Source organism: Lactuca serriola, chromosome 5 (assembly GCF_051521515.1).
Source record: "Lactuca serriola cultivar US96UC23 chromosome 5, Lser_US96UC23_V15, whole genome shotgun sequence".
NCBI lineage: Eukaryota > Viridiplantae > Streptophyta > Magnoliopsida > Asterales > Asteraceae > Lactuca > Lactuca serriola.
In genome coordinates this window covers 221174150-221195379 of record NC_136412.1, presented here as the reverse complement: position 1 = coordinate 221195379, position 21230 = coordinate 221174150, and positions in this window count along the sequence as shown.

The following is a 21230-nucleotide window of genomic DNA, read 5'->3' as shown; positions in this document are numbered from 1 at the left end:
AAAACAACTATAAACAACATCAAATCATATATTATATTTAATTTTATTCAAGTGTAACTCGCGGGTAAAAGTCATTCAAACGATTAAGATTATGAAGTTATAATAAATGTATATATTATCATATAATTCAAAACAATCAATATACTATATCAATTTAGTATATACAAATTATTATATCAACTTTAACAACAACGTTATTGTTATATTCAAAAAATCATATATTTGTAAATACTTCAACTATATAGGTGTTTCTTCGCAATGCGCGGACATTCGCCTAGTATATATATATATATATATATATATATATATATATATATATATATATATATATATATAAGTGGTTCAAATGAGAACCATAAAAGACTAAGAACCCTAAGAACCTTCATTTCATAAGTAAATATATATTGTGAATAATACTAAATATGTTAAAATCCAAATTTTTGTCTTTTTGGTAAGAAAAAGGTAAAATTGTAAATTTTTTTAGTTTAATATTTCCATTCATGCATTCATTCATAGTATTTTAACAAAAAATTTATATAAAACACAAATTTATACAGTCCATTTACACTTTACTACACAAAACTCACAACTTAATACAATCAAATTTACACTAATTCATAAATTTAGAGAATTGTCAAACCCAACCTCAACCACCACACACCGCCACGAACCACATGTGCTAGCATCACAATTATTCTTCCTTAAAATCAGATTTGCATATAAAGGTAATGCAATAACAACTTAAATACTTCAATCATAGTTTAATAAACCTATTAATTTACTCAATTTGAATTTAATACAAAACAATTATAAAAACTAAAGCATTGTTACATAAGTATACAACACAATATATATATATATATATATATATATATATATATATATATATATATATATATATATATACAAAAACTCATACATAAATCATTCATATTTTAACACAAAATTTATAAAAAAATCACAGCAAAATGTAGTCAACTCACAGCTTAATATTGTGTATAATGCTTCTTTTTTTATCACATATTTCAGAGGTAAACACAAAATTCATAAAAAAAATCACATCTTAATATAGTCAATTACAGTTTAATACACAAAATTCACAGCTTGATACAATAAATTCACAGATTAATACACAAAAATTATATATTCAAAGCCATATTTTAAAACTTAAAACTCATATCTATATGTTCATATCTGGAGGAATTTTTGTGTATTAAATTGTAAATTTATTATATTAATATGTGACAACTATAATCTCATATTTCAGTGTATAATTAGCTCCTTCACAGCTTAATACATATATAAATTATCACACATTACAGATGTAACACCCAAAGTTTTGAAGGACAAGAAAGGAAAGAAAACCCTAATTTTTAGGGGCGACTCGACGAGCCCAAGGAGGAACTCAGCGAGTCCGAGCGGGATCCGGGTCGAGGTGTAAGTGACCTACTCGGCGAGTCGGCCAAGTGGACTCGGCGAGTCTGGTCTGTGCGAGGAAAACCCTAAATTCGGGACTTGGAGCCTATTTAAGTGCCCCGTTCTCTCCCCTAGGGTTCCTTTACTGCCTCTTTCACCCAGAACATTAAACCCTAGCCGCCATATCCTCTATTTGAGCCATTTGTTTCCTTGGAAGGTGCATTAAAGCTTGGAGAAGGAAGAAGGAACTTGGAAGAGCAAGAAGGGACTATAGATATGGGATTGTGAGTTCATTCTGAGCATTTGGAGGTAATAAACTAGTTCCTGGACCCTTTTTGCACCTAGATCTATGTATGGTTGTTGTGATGGGTTTTAGCCATAAGAACTTTCCTATGTGCGCATGCAAAACCCTAATGCTTGGATCTAGACTTTCTAATTAAACATGCTTTGAATCCAAGACTTCTAATGGCTAATTAGGTTGAATAACAACATTGAAACAGATTTAGAACCATACTTTTGAATTCCTTGTTGATCTTGTAGTCTTGGAGCTTCTAGAGTCACAAATGTCACTCCTCTAATGGCTTACAAACACCAATAGCAAGAAAGATGATTTAGGAGAGAGGAGAGGGGAGGAAATCGGCCAGGGTTCTCTTACTTTAGGTGAGGTGCCGATTTGCCTTGGCTATGGGGTCTATTTATACTTGTAGACTCCTTAAGGGTTACAACCTAACCCTAATTGGATAATCTTCTCTTAAGGCTATCCAAATCAACTATACACAACAATGCCTTTTATAACACCGAGTTACTGATGCGTTTTTGCATTATCAATGTACAATCAATTAACAAATAACAAACCATATATCTAGGTTTTAAGACTATATGATATTATCGTCTTGCGATCACCCTTTTATATCATATTCCATAAGGTGATTCTAGCAAGCGCGGGTTTTTTCCAATGCTCAAAACTAGTTCATAAGCACTCATGAACGTTGCAGCAACCCTTTGCTATGTCTAAAACCATTTAGACAATCTACACACCAATTCATGACAATCTTCATTCATATCTACTTCCAACATATGAACGATTGTGGACAATTTGAACAATTTGATTATTCCTAATAAACTTAATTATTCTGGAAGTCAAAACATGCAAAGTGAAACAATAGCTAAACAATTAACATAAGACAGTAACATTACTCATAAATAAAACTCCTTTATTTAATCATCAAATGTTAATTACATTTATCTATTACACGTTTCTAATACTATCTAATCTATGCTAATATCATCCTTCAGCCCAATACTCCTAGCATGCTGCAAGTGCTTAACCCTACTCAGTCCCTTCGCAAGCGGATCTGCTGGGTTATCTTCTGATGATATCCTCTTCACTACGAGTTGTCCTTCTTCTACATGATGTCTAATGAAGTGATATTTTCTGTCGATATGTCTTGATCTGCCATGATCCCTTGGTTCCTTGGTTAAGGCAACCGCTCCTTCGTTATCACAGAAAATCTCCATGGGCTCCTTTATGGCAGGTACGACTCCAAGATCACCGATGAAGTTCTTTAGCCATATTGCCTCCTTCGACGCTTCGCTCGCTGCAATGTACTCTGATTCGCACGTTGAATCAGCTACGGTTTCCTGTTTGGAACTCTTCCATGTCACTGCTCCTCCATTTAGGGTAAAGACCCAGCCCGACTGCGAACGGTAGTTGTCCCTATCAGTCTGAAAACTGGCGTCACTATACCCTCGCACCTTCAAGTCATCACTCCCTCCGAGGACTAAAAACCATTCCTTCATCCTCCGAAGGTACTTAAGGATATTCTTCACCGCAATCCAATGTGCTCTGCCAGGGTTCCCTTGATATCTGCTAACCATGCTCAAACCGAAGGCTACATCAGGGCGAGTACAAGTCATAGCGTACATGATTGAGCCAACTGTGGAAGCGTATGGTACTCAGCTCATTTCTGCTATCTCAGCTTCGGTACTCGGACTTTGAGTCTTACTCAACTTGGCATTACTTTGTATTGGTAATTCTCCCTTCTTCGAGTTTTCCATACTAAATCGTTTCAGTACTTTATCCAAGTAAGTATTCTGACTAAGTCCAATTAGTCTCTTACTTCTTTCTCTTACTATCCTTATTCCCAAAATGTAAGAAGCCTCTCCGAGGTCCTTCATAGCGAAGCACTTCCCGAGCCAGGACTTAACCTCCTGCAGAGTCGGGATGTCGTTTCCTATGAGTAGTATGTCATCGACATATAGAACGAGGAAGCTTACTATACTCCCACTGGCTTTGACAAATACACATGATTCGTCTTCGCTTCGTACAAATCCAAACTCTTTGACTTTCTCATCGAAGCAAAGATTCCATCTGCGAGACGCTTGCTTAAGTCCATAAATGGACTTCTCAAGCTTACACACTCTATTTGGATGCTTCGGATCCACAAACCCCTCTGGCTGAGCCATGTAAACATCCTCAGCCAACTTTCCGTTAAGGAAAGCGCTCTTGACATCCATTTGTCAAATCTCATAATCATGAAATGCAGCAATCGCTAGCATCACTCTAATAGATTTAATCTTCGCCACTGGTGAAAAGGTCTCATCATAGTCAACTCCGGGAGTTTGAGTAAAGCCCTTCGCAACCAATCGTGCTTTATATGTGTGTGTACTTTTCCATCCACGTCGGTCTTCTTCTTCAAGATCCATTTGCACCCAACGGTCTTACGTCCGGGCACATAATCAACCAAATTCCAAACTTTGTTGTCATACATGGATTGGATCTCACTATCCATTGCCTCTTTCCATTTTGCAGAATCCGGGCCTGCCATGGCTTCCTTATAGCTATTAGGTTCATCAAGATTTACTAGTGTACCATCACTAATATACGTGTCCCCTTCGGTAGTAATATGAAAACCATAAAACTGGGGATGAACTCTAACTCTATCGGAACGTCTAAGAGGTAAGGACTCGTCAATTGGTTCAACCGGAGTTTCCTCCTCGGGTTGAGTGCCAGCGGTAGAGGTTCCTTCATCTATCGACTCTTGAATTTCTTCAAGTTTGATTTACCTCCCACTGTCTCCTTGGCTTATAAGTTCTCGCTCTCGGAAAACTCCCCTCCTCGCAATGAAGACAACATTGTCCTTCGGTCTATAGAAGAGATATCCAAAGGATGTCTGCGGGTAGCCGATGAAAATACATCGCTCACTTCGAGGTTCGAGCTTGTCGTGAGTATCTCGTCCTACGAAAGCCTCGCAACCCCAAACCTTGATATGTGCCAACGAGGGAGCATTCCCTGTCCACATCTCGTGAGGTGTTTTGGCAACCTTCTTGGTAGGGACTCGGTTAAGGATATGGGCGGCAGTCTCTAAGGCATACCCCCAGAAAGAGATAGGTAGTGAAGCACGACTCATCATAGAGCGAACCATATCCAATAAGGTTCGATTATGCCTTTCTGCCACACCATTCAACTGCGGTGTCCTAGGAGGCGTCAATTGCGAAACTATTCCACACTCCTTGAGATAATCGTGGAATTCAAGACTTAGGTACTCTCCTCCTCGATCGGATCGAAGCATCTTGATTTTCCTGCCCAATTGATTCTCCACTTCATTCTTAAACTCTTTGAACTTTTCAAAGGTTTCTGACTTTTGCTTGATTAAGTAGATATACCCATATCTACTATAATCATCGGTAAAAGTCACGTAGAAGCGGTTCCCATCCTTCGTGGTTGATCTAAACGGTCCACATACATCGGTATGTATTAGGTCCAATAGACCCTCACCCCTTTCACACGTACTCGTGAAGGGTGACTTAGTCATCTTTCCAAGTAAACAAGACTCGCACGTGTTATCTTCCCTAGGGTCGAATGACTCCAACACTCCATCCTTTTGGAGTTGGGCTATGTGTTTCTTGTTGACATGTCCAAGACGACAATGCCACAAAGATGCTTTATCCATACTAGTGGAAGAATCTATGTTCAAAACATCATTTCCTAAGTTATCAATAATCATAACAGTTTCATAAATTCCATTACATGGTATAGCTTCAAAGTAAAAGACACCATTTAGATAAGCCAAAATAGAACCATTCTTATTATTAAAAGAAAATCTAAAACCTTGTCTATATAAACCATGAAATGAAATGATGTTTCTAGCCATTTCTGGCGAATAGCAACAATTGTTCAAATCTAAACACAAGTTATTCCTAAGCACTAAAGAATACACTCCAATCTTAGTCACAGGCGACGATCTTCTGTTCCCCATGATTAGATTAATCCTTCCTTGCTCCACATCCCTACTTCTTCTTAGTCCCTGCACATTAGAACAAACGTGGTAACCACAACCGGTATCAAGAACCCAAGAAATAGCTTGATTAGAATCGTTAGATTTAATTGTGTATGTACCTACGAAAGATGGCTTGATCTTTCCTTCTTTGATTGCTTGAAGGTATTTTGGGTAGCTTCTCTTCCAATGTCCTATCTTGTGGCAGTGGTGGCACTCTGCCTCCTTCGGGTTAGGACAGGGCTTAGCGGGATCAACTTTGGTCCCACTAGAAGAGGCACCATCTCGGGCTTTGACCTTGCGATAGTTCTTCGATGAAGCCTTCCTCTTCTTTCCCTTTCCTTGACCAATAGCCAAGACAGGAGCAGTAGGCGGATTGGGAGTTGGTGCAACAGACTTGTCTTTGAAGTTGCTCTCAGCAACCCTCAAGAGACCTTGGAGTTTGCTTAGGGGGACCTCTTCTTTGTTCATGTGGTAGGTCATCCTAAATTGGTTGTACATCGGAGGCAAAGAGTGAAGCACCATGTCGATCGCCAAGTCTTCCCCAAAGTCAACATTTAACTTGCGAAGCCGGTCGACATACCTTTGCATCTTTTGCAAGTGCACGGTAAGAGATTCTCCATGACCCATCTTAGCGGAAATCATGTTGGTGAAAATCTCATAACGCTCTTGTCTCGCGTTTCGGTGGTATCTCACCAATAAGTCTTGATGCATCTCGTACGGGTACATGTCCTCGTAGGACTTTTGGAATTCGGAGTTCATGGTGGCAATCATGATGCAGTGTACCTTCGTTGCATCTCGCTCATGAGTTTCAAAAGCGGTGATTTCGGCCGGATTAGCGATTTCAGGGTTGATCTTCTCGAGCTTCTCATCGAGGACATACTCCTTATCCTCATAGCGAGCAATGGTGCGAATGTATCTTATCCATTCGCTAAAGTTCGTTCCATCGAAGGTGACCTTTTGGCAAAGTCTCATCAACGTGAAAGAACTAGCAGCAGCGTTGTTTGCGTTCGACATCTACAGGTAGAAAGGACAAAGATACATTAGAATATGAATCCCTAATTATCACCCAATAAGAAAAATTAGGGCTAGGATCCAACAACAACATTTATATATTAGAAAAGGGATGCCGTAATCTAATATGCAAATAAATTGAAGGTAAGTGAATGACGATTCACTAATTCTCCACCATAAAAACTAACTATAAGTCCTAAATGTATTGAGAATTCCTAGGTTCGGATGAGATTCATTGAAACTATTCAATGGCATGTTTAAATCTCGATATGCCCCTCTTGTGTGTGACTGGGATACCGAGGATCACAAAGCGGGTGTGAATTACCATGCAAATTCACATGGTGCCTTCATTGTAACGATCACCTATTCGATGTGCCGGTAAACCACACACGCTCCATCGAACTATGATAAACAATGAATCACCCTTTGCCACCTTTACTTAGAACCAATTAGTGTGCCGGTAAACCACACACGCTCCACTAACTTCTTAGCAATGGTGCAAAGTGTAATTTCATGGGATTGCATCAATTCACTTTTCCTAAAGTAACTAAGATTGGGAAATTTTAAAATATGTGTAGTTACTTTGTATTACTTGTTATACTTTTAATCAGAGGATGAGGTTGCCCTATCCTACCCGTTCGGCTAACGACCCTCCACCAATCAAGCAAGCGGTGGGTGTGAGTGTACACCCATTAAGCGCCATTTTATAGGCCGCAACCTTATACCCACCTTATAGATCGGCTTCGTGAATGAGGCCTACTAACGGTAAGACTAGCATTTAGTTATACATATATATATATATATATATATATATATATATATATATATATATATATATATATTATTCTAGTAATATCATATTAGTATAGGGTTGTATTTTAAACCTTTTAAAATCTAGGGTTTTGAAATTTAAGTTGTCTAAATTAGAACTTTTAATTACAAAATATAAATTTCAAAACTTCGGCAAGTTTTAAATATTTAAAACATGGAGGATCAAATAACAAATAATTCCAATTAACATTTAATATCCTAATTATCTATATTCGATTTTATTCAAAATTTCTTTTTAAGATAATTACCAAAATAATCAAAATAATTAATTAATTATCATATAAGGAAATTAAATATTTTATTAGTTGATAAATATCTTCAATTAGATCAAGATAATAGTCATATATATCAAAAAATCGGATTAGGGTTGATCTAATATGATTAAGGTAAGTTTCCATAAGATAATTATGAAAAAATCCCGAATCTGGCCATTCCTGACGCCTGGACTCGCCGAGTGCACAAAGGGACTCGCCGAGTCCATGACTCAGAAACCAAAAAATCGAATTTTGCAGGTTTGTTTCAGTTAATCAAGCAACAATTTAATGAAAACCAAGCTAGGCTCTGATACCACTGATGGGTTTTAGCCATAAGAACTTTCCTATGTGCGCATGCAAAACCCTAATGCTTGGATCTAGGCTTTCTAATTAAACATGCTTTGAATCCAAGACTTCTAATGGCTAATTAGGTTAAATAACAACATTGAAACAGATTTAGAACCATACCTTTGAATTCCTTGTTGATCTTGTAGTCCTGGAGCTTCTAGAGTCACAAATGTCACTCCTCTAATGGCTTACAAACACCAATAGCAAGAAAGATGATTTAGGAGAGAGGAGAGGGGAGGAAATCGTCCAGGGTTCTCTTACTTTAGGTGAGGTGCCGATTTGCCTTGGCTATGGGGTCTATTTATACTTGTAGACTCCTTAAGGGTTACAACCTAAACCCTAATTGGATAATCTTCTCTTAAGGCTATCCAAATCCTGTCCATAGATAAGTCATGGACGATTTTGAAGCTATCCTAGCTTCTAGAATCCGTCCAATATATATCTATAAGGATTTATAGTCTAAAGCTTAACTATCAAACAATTGATAGTTTATACCCCTTTATTTAATTAATCTCTTTAAGTCACCAAATTAATTCCAATTAATTCTATGACTTATATTAATCAAATAACAATATATTATTCTTTATATTATTCTCATAATATATTAATAATATTTACTCTCTCTTAATAAATCATCCTATCAAGTTGCTATGGTGAAGGCAACCCAAAAGGACCATGCACAACCGGGTCAAATACTTGCCTAATATAGTTGCAGCCTTAGACACTATTCCAACATGTTGAGGCTTTTTAGCCATAAAGTTATTATTTTGAGTTAGAAGCCAGAGCTGAAGTTGCTACTTCAGATCTAAGCATATTATGGTCTTGAGAAGCATAAAGTAGCAGCCCTTGAGGAATGGGCTTGGGAAGGGTAGATCTACAGTTTGGAGTCCATGCATGACTCAAAAGTCCTCTGCATGTATGGAGATCTGAATGGACTCGGCGAGTCCTTTGAGTGGACTTGGCGAGTAGCATTAAGATTTGGAGGAACTCGACGAGTGGGATGAACAGCTCGTCGAGTTAGATGAAGTTGGGCAGGAACTCAGCGAGTTGGCAGAACAACTCGGCGAGCCTGTTGAAGATTGTGCTGGACTCGACGAGTCAAGTCGCGAAACCCCAAACCCTTCGAGTTGAGACTCGAATCAGTGAGTCGAATGGAGACTCGGTGAGTTGGACAGGTCAGGACTCGGTAATCGGTAGACTCGGTGAGTCATGGATTGACTCGGCGAGTCGAGTTGGGAATAGAAGGACTCTGAACATATGAACTCGGCGAGTCAATAGGGTGAATCGGCGAGTAGGGTTCACCTGGGAGGTTGACTTTGACTAGGACTTTGACTTTGACCAGAGTTGACTTGGTTGTCTTTCGGGGGTCAGTTAGACTCAGTGTTGCATTGTTATTGGTAGCTCGGGGAGCGGGTGGAGCAGGAGTTCAGAGAGTTGTCGGGCAGCGGCTAGTGGGATCATCAGCAAGTTCAGCTAGTGCAGGTGAGTTTCCTTTTGTATGAATGGGTCTACGGCCACAATGTCGGCCCATGTAGTTATGAGTAGAAGACCCGGGGGTTAGCCCTAGGCACAGTATGCTAGTATGATATTCGGGACGAGGTCCAATGATAGAGGGCGGGTGCCCAAGGAATGGTTTGTGTGGTAGTTTTTACTTGTTGTCTGTGTGATACTTGTATGTGCCTGGTAGGGAGGTGAGTATGGGCGAGGTCCCGTATCTCACCAATAGAAGAGTGTGGATGGTGTTCCACATCTCAGTAGCAGCAGATCAGGGGCGAGGCCCAAGTTAGGGAAAGAGTGATTGTGGGCCGGGCCCGTATCTCACTACCAGTAGGAGCATGGACGGGGTTCTGTGACTCATCAGTAGCAGGTCAGGGGCGGGGCCCAGAGACAGGCGAGGCCTTAGGACCAGATCCGTTAGTATGTGTTTAGCATATGAGATATGTTTATGTGCTATTATATGTTAGTGGGCGGGGCCCTGTGACAGGCGAGGCCTAAGTGAAACAGATCTGTATCTGAGCGGGGCCTAGAGCGGCGGGGCCATTGTAGCAGGCGAGGCCCAGGATAGCGGGCGTGGCCCAGTATGTGCAGTATGTGGTTATGCATGGTATGTGGTAGGGTGGGGAACTCACTAAGCTTCGTGCTTACGGTTTTCAGTTTTGGTTTCAGGTACTTCCGGTAGCGGAGGGAAGAGCTCGGGGTGATCGCATGACACACATCATAGTTTAGACAGCCTGGGGATAGTGCTGGGAGCAGTAGTAGTGGTTAAGGGACCTGGTAGAGTCAAAGCCATTCCTGAGGAAAGTACGGATAGATGTGGAAGGTAGTATGGGCACGTATTACTGAAAGCAGAGGATCCGTACTCGATTCGGGAAAGGCCGAGACAAGACCTGGAACCTGGTAGGGTGTGTTTGGTCTCGCATCAGTGATGAGTATTCTGATAGTGGTTGTGGTATATTTTCAGCATGGTGACGTTGCGAGAGAGACCAGCGGGCGGACCAGGCGCCGGAGAGGGATCGGGCTCGGGTTCAGGGGCCGAGCAGCTCGAGGAGTGGATGAGAGAGTTGATATCAGCTGAGGTTACGCGCAGTATTCTAGCTCAGACTCCTGTGATCTTTGGCACGGTCAAGGAGGGTATGTTGGAGATTTTGGATGAGAGACTAGGAGCCTTCCGAGCTGAGATGATGTCTTTGATGGGAGCGCGTACCTTGACATTTCAGGAGTTCAGGGCTTGCGGGGCACCAGATTATCATGGGGCTAGGGACCCCATCGCTAGCAGCAGATGGTTGGCTGATGTTGCCAACGCTTTCCGTACGAGCCGGTGCCTGAGGGGGACAAGGTCAGACTCGCTTCCTGTCTTCTGAAGGAAAGAGCGAGGGATTGGTGGGAGGAGATTGGTCATGCTTTGGGGGATGATGCCGCGTTGGACACGATGACCTGGAGTGATTTTTCGGCCAGGTTCAGGGCGGAGTTTTCACCGATTATTGAGGTGCAGCAGTTGGCACAGGAGTTTCAGGATTTGACGCAGACCACCGAGACTGTGGCAGAGATCACCGCCAAGTTCAGGGAGAGGGCTCTTCTTGTACCGTGGTATGTCGCGGATGAAGATGAAGAAGGCCCGATACCATGAGATGTTGAGGGATGGTATCAGGGAGTTCGTGAGCAGATCCAGCTGGAAGACGCTGGAAGATATGATTTCTCGGGCTAGAGAGAGGGAAATTGATTTGGAGCATATCCAGAAGAGAAAGTCGGATGAGGTTCAGGTAGCTGCAGGTTCGGGCAAAAGGCCCAAGGGATCGGATTCGAGATCGAGGGATTATCAGGACCGCAGTCGGTGCAGGAAGTGTGGTAGGGCGCACAGGGGCGCGTGCAGGAGTGGTAGCGGTGGTGAGTCTGGTTGTTTCAAGTGCGGTCGGACTAGTCATTTCAGCAGGGATTGTACTGTTACCACCTCACAGGGATCAGACCTGTTATGTTTTCACTGCAACCAGCGGTGCCACAAGAAGGCCGAGTGCCCGAGTTTGTTTTCAGCAGGACGGGTGATGGCACCTGCCCCTGCAACTTTGAGGATCACAGACGGTCGTTAGGGCCGTGCAGAGGCGCCTGCGGCAGGAGGCAGAGCTCTTCAGATGACTACCTTAGAGGCGCGATCAACACCGGACGTTGCAGGTATGCGATTTCTGTTTTCAGTTCTTTATTTGTGCATGATTATATTGTTATGGTTCTGCATCATTATCGGTATGAGTATTTTATTTTTGAGCGGTTGATTATGATCGAGTTATATGCCATCTGCATACCTTGGATATTCGAATGGTAGTGAGGGGATGTGCCCTATTGGAGAAGGGTACATAGGATGCAGTAACTGTAGCACGCTTGGGAGAGACTTGGTATGTCTCGCTAGATCAGAGTTGTATAGTGTTAGAGATGGATTGGTTAGACCCCTAGCTATGGTAAGCTTGGGTTCCTCAGCAGATTGATTATGGAATGGTAGCAAGGATTGGGATTTCTTTTTGAGTATTGAGTAACAAGGGGTAAACAGGATCGAAGTGGGGGAGAATCCTCCGAGTGTGCAAAGGTAGGAGCACGCAGACCCAGGATGAGTGCGCGACCTATGAGAAGGAAAGGAAGTAGTTCAGCGTTTGGTGGATTGAGGATTTCAGGGTTGGGAGTTTGAGAAACTCCCCATCAGCTAGTGCGTGTGATGGTAATGGTTAGTGTGTAGTTGGGAATTCAAGTTGTGGATCGCCCGTAGGACTCGAGGGAGTCGGAATGAGGATCTTGAGAGCTAATGGCACATGGGTGCCTTCGTGTTAGCAGTCAGTGGTTGGAAGTGTTGTAAGACTACGAGGCAGCCGTAGCATTCACTAGCAGTCAGCAATGGATGGTGATGTAAGACTATGGGTAAGCCGTAGCATTCCTTAGTAGCTTCGTTAGCGGAGTTGGGGCGAGGCCCTTATTTCCTAGTGATCAGATAGGGATCAAGAATGGGTAGTGGATGAGAATGATAGGGAGTTGCCTATATAGCCCTAGAGAGGTGAGACCATGGGAGAGGCCGCTCTAGGATATAGTTAGGTGAGACCCGTGGGCGAGGCCCGTATGAGATTAGCAGTATAGATGAGACCTGGGAGCAGGGTTGCTCAGTAGTTTGGTTGGGTGACACCCGTGGGCGAGGCCCGAGCGAGAGTGATTACACTAGTGGGACTAGAAGGATAGAGGCCGGTGGGACCCGTGGGCGAGGCCCGTGAGTTTTAGCAGCACAGGTGGGACCTGGTAGGGACCTTAGTGTCAAATTAGGGGATTGGGGATCCCAGGTTTGTAGTGCCTGAATGGCAGAATTGATTGAGCAGTTATAGGTGGTCGAAGTTTCTTTGGAAGTCGCTGGAAGCGACTAGTGGTGGTGTTGAGACTAGCTACCGGTGGGAGCCGGTAATCCATACACTGATAGGTTGGTAGGGACCAAGATGGTCTCAGTTGTGTTTCTAAGTTGTTCAGGGTCAGGTTTGACCCGAGGTTTTATCCGCGAGGTTTATGTTAGTTAGAATGACCAGGTGGAAGACCAGCAAAGGTAGGCAGCTGGTGTTGGGATAATTAGTGGGTTTTGGAAGCCGATAGCAGGCGGTGGACCATGGCAAACTTCGAGGACGAAGTTTAGTTTAAGTGGGGGAGAGTTGTAACACCCAAAGTTTTGAAGGACAAGAAAGGAAAGAAAACCCTATTTTTTAGGGGTGACTCGGCGAGTCCAAGGAGGAACTCGGCGAGTCCGAGCGGGATCCGGGTCGAGGTGTAAGTGACCAACCCGACGAGTCGGCCAAGTGGACTCGGCGAGTCTGGTCTGTGCGAGGAAAACCCAAAATTCGGGACTTGGAGCCTATTTAAGTGCCCCATTCTCTCCCCTAGGGTTCCTTTACTGTCACACCCCCGAACCAGACGGCGGAAACGTCCGAGGGCTATTGTGACTCAATTGAATACCATCACAATGAATATACATGAAACATAACATCATACAATACCAAGCATTGGAATATTACAACTGGTTGCATTTACATTCAGTACATAGTTCCAAAACATTACATTCTCAAAAGTAGATTGTTCAATACTAGTTAAGCAAACAACAAGACATCACTGAGTACATTTTTCCCTTCGGTTTACCTGTTACCTGAGAATACAAGTATTTTGAAAAACGTAAACATATGAAATGTTGGTGAGTTCATAAGTAATGTTTGAAATATAGTGGTTTGTATTGTTTTGAAAATCACCAGAAAATCCGATATTTTCTGAAAAGAACTTAGTATAAAAAGTGTGAAGATCCGTAAGTATGTTTGTTTGTTTCTATAAATGTAAAAGAGCGATTTGTAAAACTCGGTATGTAACTCGTAGGTGTATCAATTGAAAACCCTAGGAAAACCCGATGTTTTCCTAATACTTTGCATCAAATAATTTGTATCTTGTTATTTCGTTACGACAGGTGTATTCGTTGAGTCCCGGTGATGTTGGATTATTTATGGATTGTGAATTGTTATAAACACACATTAATGAAAATGACTAGTTTACAACCATACAAACGATCCCTTAGGCGTCGCTCACACTATTCACTTAATCCAAACACCCGGACTTCATGTAGCCCCACGACCGAGTAGGAAAAGATGGTGCGAAGCCCCGATATTTTCCGTAAGTTGTTCAAGGCTAGCGTGAATGCGAAGGGCCCTTAGCCCGACTCACATTTGGTGAATTCTCGACTCTACTAGCAGCACCAAAAGGCACTTGGGGTCCAATAGCACAAAGCCTGTAAAAGTCCTTTTACACGAAATTAGGTCATGTAAGACCCAACTACATGTAAGCGAGTTTCCTTCGGGCCTAAAGATCATGCCATTGGGCTAGCTAGGCCCAACAAACATGATTTGAAACTTTTGGGCCCAAAGACGGTGTATCGACGTCTGGTGTATTCTCACGTGTGTATTGACTTCCCGAATTTTCCGCGTGTGTATTGAAGTTTCGTCGTGTTAGTAATTTCGGATTCATTATTGATTCGAGACCGAATCAATTCGTTTGATAACGATTTTTGGTGTTGAAGGTGTATTATAATTTGCCGATAGTCGAGATGCTAGTATTTCATCATGAAGGATTTATTATTTAAAACTTTAGGATGTTTCATTATTGCAGCCCCTTTTCTTTTGAACAATTTACACATTTAACCCTTTATATAAAATAATTTCTATTTTAGTCCTCAAACTATTTTTCTTGACACTTTAGTATCAAAACTTGTAGAAAAGTTATTTTTCAGCCCAAAGTTATTTGAAAAATAGTTTTAGTCCACCAAATGAAATTTTTCTCGGCTAGAACCCTCAATTTCGCAGTTTTTACACTTTGGCCTAAAATAGAAAATTTTTGCATTTTTGGTCCCTTTTAAATATGAAAAGCATTTTTAACCTTTGAAATAGACTTGGAGCACTAGTAGTCCCCTGTTTTATAGAAAATCACAGTTTCAGCCCCTCTAATACGAAAATCTCGCATATTGGGCTTTATTGGGCCGAAAAATTTATTTTTGGCCCATTATGCTTAAAATTTTCACATTTAATCCTTCCAAGAGAATATTTCCAGAAAAATACCTTATTGAAACTGTTTTGACTCAATTCATCCATCAGAATTTGTATTTTGACAGTTTGGGCCCTTTAACTTCATATTTTTAACATTTTGAGTCCAAAAATGGGATTTTTAGCCCAATGAGTTCAATTTAACCAACTTGGTTATTTCTCTAGAAATGATTGGTGTGTAATAATATGTTTAACACTTATTTCATACATCCTAATGCAAATCTCGATTTTAAGGACTTTTTGACTAGTTTCAACACGATAATCACATATAAACAAGTAAATAAGCATACAAATCATACAAAGCATACATATACTCATAGATTTACACATTTTCTTGTATTCCCCCCCCCCCCCACAAAACTTATAAAACCGAAAAATAGGGGGTATGAAGCTCACCTTTGGGTGTGGTTTCGGTTTTGGAGAAAAGATGGAAGAAAATGAGGTGATTTTCAGCCCTAGCACACTTTGATGAAGATCTCGGCCTTGAGGTGATTCTACGATGCAAGATCATGATTTCTTATGAGTTAAGAAGAGATGTTTGATAGATCAAGGAACCTAGATCATAGATTTAAGTATCACCTTACCTTGGATGGTGATTTTTGTGAAAAATCTCCTTGAAATGCCCTTGAATCTTCGAAAATTTAGTGAAGAGAGGTGAAGGTGTTTTTGAGAGTGTTTGATATGTGAAAAGTGATGAAAGTGTGTGTGTGTGTGGGTGCTTTCGGCCGAGATCAAGAAGAAGAGAAGAGAGAAAGTTAAGTTGACAATCCTAGATGCATGTTGGTCCATGCATGGAGATATGTGGGGTATAAGTGAGGTGGCAAGGCTTAAGTCAACTCCTTTCTTCTTGGATTTGGGCTTTGGGCCGAGAATTTGGAAGGGAAAGGAGATCATTGGGCTTTAATGCCCCTAAGCCCATATTATAGTTAGTTTGGATGATTTTTGGCCCAAAAAAAATATAATATGATTTTTACACTTTGTTGGGCTAGTTTAGGTTAATTATGGTTCATAATATTTAATTTATTTCATTCTAGGCCCAATAAGGCCCAAAATCTTGAAATAAATGAATGTGGATCCAATTAGAGCCCATTTATAGGTTCTAATCCCATGATAGTCAAATTGGAAGCTTATTGGTCCATTGAGTCCAATAAGGAAGTCCTAGTCCAAAATTGACCTAAACAAAAACTTCTAGGGTTTCCAATTGCTTGTTGACTATTTGTAGTACATGTATTGTGTATTGGATTGAAATTTTGTTGTCATAGAGTAAGCATCATACATGATCTTAAGTTTTTGATTCTACATTTTACTTGAGTGTAGTGATTACAAGACACAGAACTTCTAGTTGTGACATCATCCCCCCGTTAGAGGGAATTTCGTCCCGAAATTCTATTTGAAAGCTAGATTTGAGAATGCTAGAATAGGTGAGGGTACTTTTGCTTCATTTGATTTTCACGTTCCCACGTGAATTCTGGCCCACGCTTCGCGTTCCACCGTACTTTCACGATCGGGATGCGACTTTGCTTAGTACGCTTCACCTCCCTATCCATGATTTCAACCGGTTCTTCAACGAACAGGAGATTCTCATTGATTTCGATCTCGTCAAGGGGAATGACGAGTGTTTCATCCGATAGGCACTTGTTTAGATTAGAGACATGGAACACGGGGTGTACACTGTCTAGCTCTGCGGGTAACTGCAGTTTATACGCCACTGGACCTATTCGGGCGACGATCTCGAAAGGTCCAATGTATCGTGGGTTCAGTTTTCCCCGTTTTCTGAAACGAATAACTCCTTTCCAGGGTGAGACTTTCGACAGTACTCGATCCCCGACCTGAAATTCTAAGGGCTTTCGTCGTTTATCGGCGTAGCTCTTTTGTCGGTCGCGCGATGCTTGTAATCAAGCTCTGATTTGAAAGATCTTTTCCGTGGTTTCATGAATGATCTCCGGTCCCGTTAGTGCCTTGTCCGATGTATGTGTTTTTGCTAGTTGGGTATCACCCACCTCAGCCCAGCATAACGGTGATCTACACTTACGCCCGTATAGTGCTTCGAAAGGAGCGACCTTGATGCTCGAATGATAACTGTTGTTATATGAGAATTCGACTAAGGGTAAGTGGGTATCCGAAGACTTCCCAAAGTCTATCACACATGCGCGGAGCATGTCTTCGAGCGTTTGAATGGTTCGTTCACTTTGACCATCCGTCTGTGGATGATAAGCGGTGCTCATGTCGAGATGAGTTCCTAGTGCCTTCTGGAGAGATTGCCAAAAACGTGAAGTGAACCTACTGTCCCTATCCGAGATAATAGACACTGGTACTCCGTGGAGTCTCACGATTTCTCGAATGTATAAACGTGTCAATCTTTCCTTCTTGTAGGATTCCTTTACGGGTAGGAAATGGGCAGACTTCGTCAGTCGGTCGACTATTACCCATATGGTGTCCAGTCCATCCGACATCTTGGGTAGCTTGGTCACAAAATCCATAGAAATCCCCTCCCATTTCCACTCAGGGATTACCGGTTGCTGTAATAACCCTGAGGGCTTCTGGTATTCCACTTTTACCTTGGCACACGTAAGGCACTTACTAACATAGGTGGCAATTTCCGCCTTCATGTTGGGCCACCAATAGTGTTGTTTAATATCCAAATACATCTTGTCTGAGCCGGGATGAACGGAGTATCGCGTCTTATGGGCTTCCTTTATAACTACCTCCCTAAATCCTCCGAGTTTAGGGACCCAAATACGGTTCATGAAATAGTATACTCCATTCTCCTTTGCTTCTAGGTTCTTCTCCATTCTGCGCAATGCTTCGCTTGCTCCATTTTCCGTCTTCATGGCCTCTAACTGGGCTACTGCAATTTGAGTGTCTAGGTGAGATTGAATGGTTATTGAGAGAGTTTTCGTACGACGATTAGAGTACTCCTTCCGACTTAATGCGTCAGCTACCACGTTGGCCTTGCCTGGGTGGTACTTGATCTCACACTCGTAATCGTTTAGTAATTCAACCCATCTTCGTTGCCTCATGTTCAACTCCTTCTGGTTCAATATGTGCTGGAGACTCTTGTGGTCCATGAAGATGGTGCACTTTGTACCATAAAGGTAATGCCTCCAAATTTTTAGGGCAAAGACCACGACTCCCAATTCTAGGTCATGGGTCGTATAATTCGCTTCGTGCGTCTTTAGTTGGCAGGATGCGTAAGCTATCACCCTTCCACGCTGCATGAGAACACAACCTAAGCCCTGATTTGACGCGTCACAGTAGACCACGAAATCTTCTGTTCCCTCCGGTAGTGATAGTACCGGGGCACTACAGAGAGCTTGTTTCAGGGTTCGGAATGCGACTTCTTATTTGTCCGTCCATTTGAATGGTACACCCTTTTGTGTAAGCGAGGTAAGTGGTTTGGCGATCTTAGAGAAGTTTTGAATGAATCTCCTATAATAGCCTGCTAGACCCAAGAATTGACGGATTTCCATGGGTGTTGTCGGGATTGCCCATCCTTCAATAGCTTTGACTTTAGAGGGATCCACGTGAATTCCATCTTGGCTAACTACATGACCTAGGAAGTTCACAGCCAGAACTCACACTTGGAGAGTTTTGCGTATAGCTTTTCCGATCGTAGAGTTTCTAGGATTTGTCGGAGATGTTGGCCATGCTCTTCTTCGCTTCTGGAATAGACGAGAATGTCGTCAATGAAGACGATGACAAAGTTTTCTAGGAATGGTCGACAGATTCGGTTCATCAGATCCATAAATGCAGCAGGGGCATAGTTAGACCGAAGGGCATTACGACAAATTCATAATGTCCGTAGCGAGTTCGGAAAGCGGTTTTTGGAATATCCTCTTCCCGGACTTTGAGTTGATGGTATCCGGACCGTAGATCTATTTTAGAAAAATAACTAGCTCCTTGGAGCTGGTCAAATAGATCATCGATTCGTGGGAGTGGGTAGCGATTTTTAACAGTGAGTTTATTTAACTCTCTGTAATCGATGCACATTCTAAATGATCCGTCCTTCTTTTTGACAAAGAGGACTGGAGCTCCCCATGGCGAGTAACTAGGGCAGATGAATCCCTTGTCCAAGAGTTCATTGAGTTGGCTGGACAATTCCTGCATTTCAGCAGGAGCCAGCCGATAGGGTGATTTAGCGAGAGGAGTTGCTCCTGGAACGAGGTCAATTCGGAACTCCACTTGTCTCTCTGGGGGTACTCCTGGAAGATCTTCAGGAAACACGTCTGGGAACTCACATGCTACGGGAATGTCTTGAACGTTAACCTCTTCCTTGATTTTGTCCACTATGTGAGCCAGGAACGCCAAGTTGTTCTTTCGTAAATGTTTTTGTGCCTTGATGCACGAGATGAGGCGAAGGTTTATGCTAGGTTTGTCTCCGTAAATTACTATGGTTTTGTGATTGGGAAGGTGAAGGCGAACGACCTTCTTCTGACACATAATTTCAGCATGGTGGGGGCTTAACCAGTCCATGCCGATGATCACATCGAAACTCCTAATTGATACCGGCATTAAGTCTATTCGAAAGACGTGTTGATTAAGGGTTAGGGTACATCCGATGTAGATTTCCCCGGTGGATTCGGTTTTCCCATTGGCCATTTCCACCGTAAAGGTTTCATTTAGCTTCTGGGGCTGTTGTTTTAATAAATGTTTAAACTTATTGCTTACGAAACTTCGCTCCGCTCCGGTGTCAAATAGGATGCATGCATAAATGTGGTTTAGGGAAACGTACTGGTAACAACAGCGGGGTCCTGAATCGCCTCTCCCTGACCCATGGTCAGCATCCTTCCTGTTCCTCCATTTCCTGGATTGTTGTTGTTAGGGCAGTCTCGGCGGAAATGCCCAGTCCTCCCACACCCATAGCAGGTGTGGCTAGGCCCTGCATTGTTGCCGCCGGTGGTGACGTTGTTGTTGTTGCGATTGTTGTTGTTGTTGTTGTTTCCTTGTTGTTGGTTCTGGGGAGGGTAGGTCATGCAGTACTTCACCGTGTGTCGCCTTCGGTTACAACTGGTGCACTGAAACTCCTTGCATTCTCCATTGTGATGGAAACCGCACTTGTTGCACTTGGGAAGAGTACCGGAATAAGGTCTGGAAGCATTTGAAGCAGCTGAGGCTGGAGCATGTGGTGTGGCTGGAACCGATGCGGTGAAAGCGTTAACCGTCACTGTCTGCTGCTTTTTAGAGGTCTCGGGGCCCTAACGCCCCTTCCTCTTATTGTTCTTCCCCTTCTTGCCATCACCTTCCTTCTTTCCTTCAGCCTCCACTAGCTTCTCACCCTTCTTGTTGTTATGGTCATACAGCTTCTTTGCCAATCATTTTGCACTGTCAAATGTTTCGGGGTTTGCAGCTATAACATTTCCTTGAATTGGTGATGTTAGTCCCCAGATTAATCGCTCAATCTTCTTTCCTTCTGAGGTGATCATACCCGGGCACAACAGAGACAGTTCACTAAATCTCGATATGTAGGCATCGATATTCGCATTCTGCACAGTGAGGTTCCACAGCTCTTGCTCCATCTCCAAAGATCAACACCCCAGGGAGGGGTAGGACCAGTGGGGCCCACACGGTAAGCAGGCACCCTGATCGGGTAAGGGGGTTGATGACTTCGGACTCTGCGTCCGAATCACCCCCTTCACTGTCATCAGGTTCCTCTTCGAAGTTATCTTCGTCTTCTTCGGGTTCGGCAGGCTCGCCTTCGTCTCCAGCCTCCGGTTCCCCGTCAGATTCCTCTTCGGGGTCTTCCTCAGGCTCTTCCTCTAACCATCCGTTATTCCCCTGATTAGGGAAATAAGGGTCTCTAGGGTGATGAAAACCAGCCATGCTGTCTGCGCGAGTATGTAAATATGCTAACATTATTCCTAGGATGCTACAACTATTGTACAGACTAAGCAAGCGTTCTCTTTTTGGTGATAAAGGGGTATAGTTTTAGGTTCCCTAGCTATCACGATCTCATCAGAGCGTGTGTTAGTTATACTTTGGAGAGAATGTAGTTGATCAGGCTA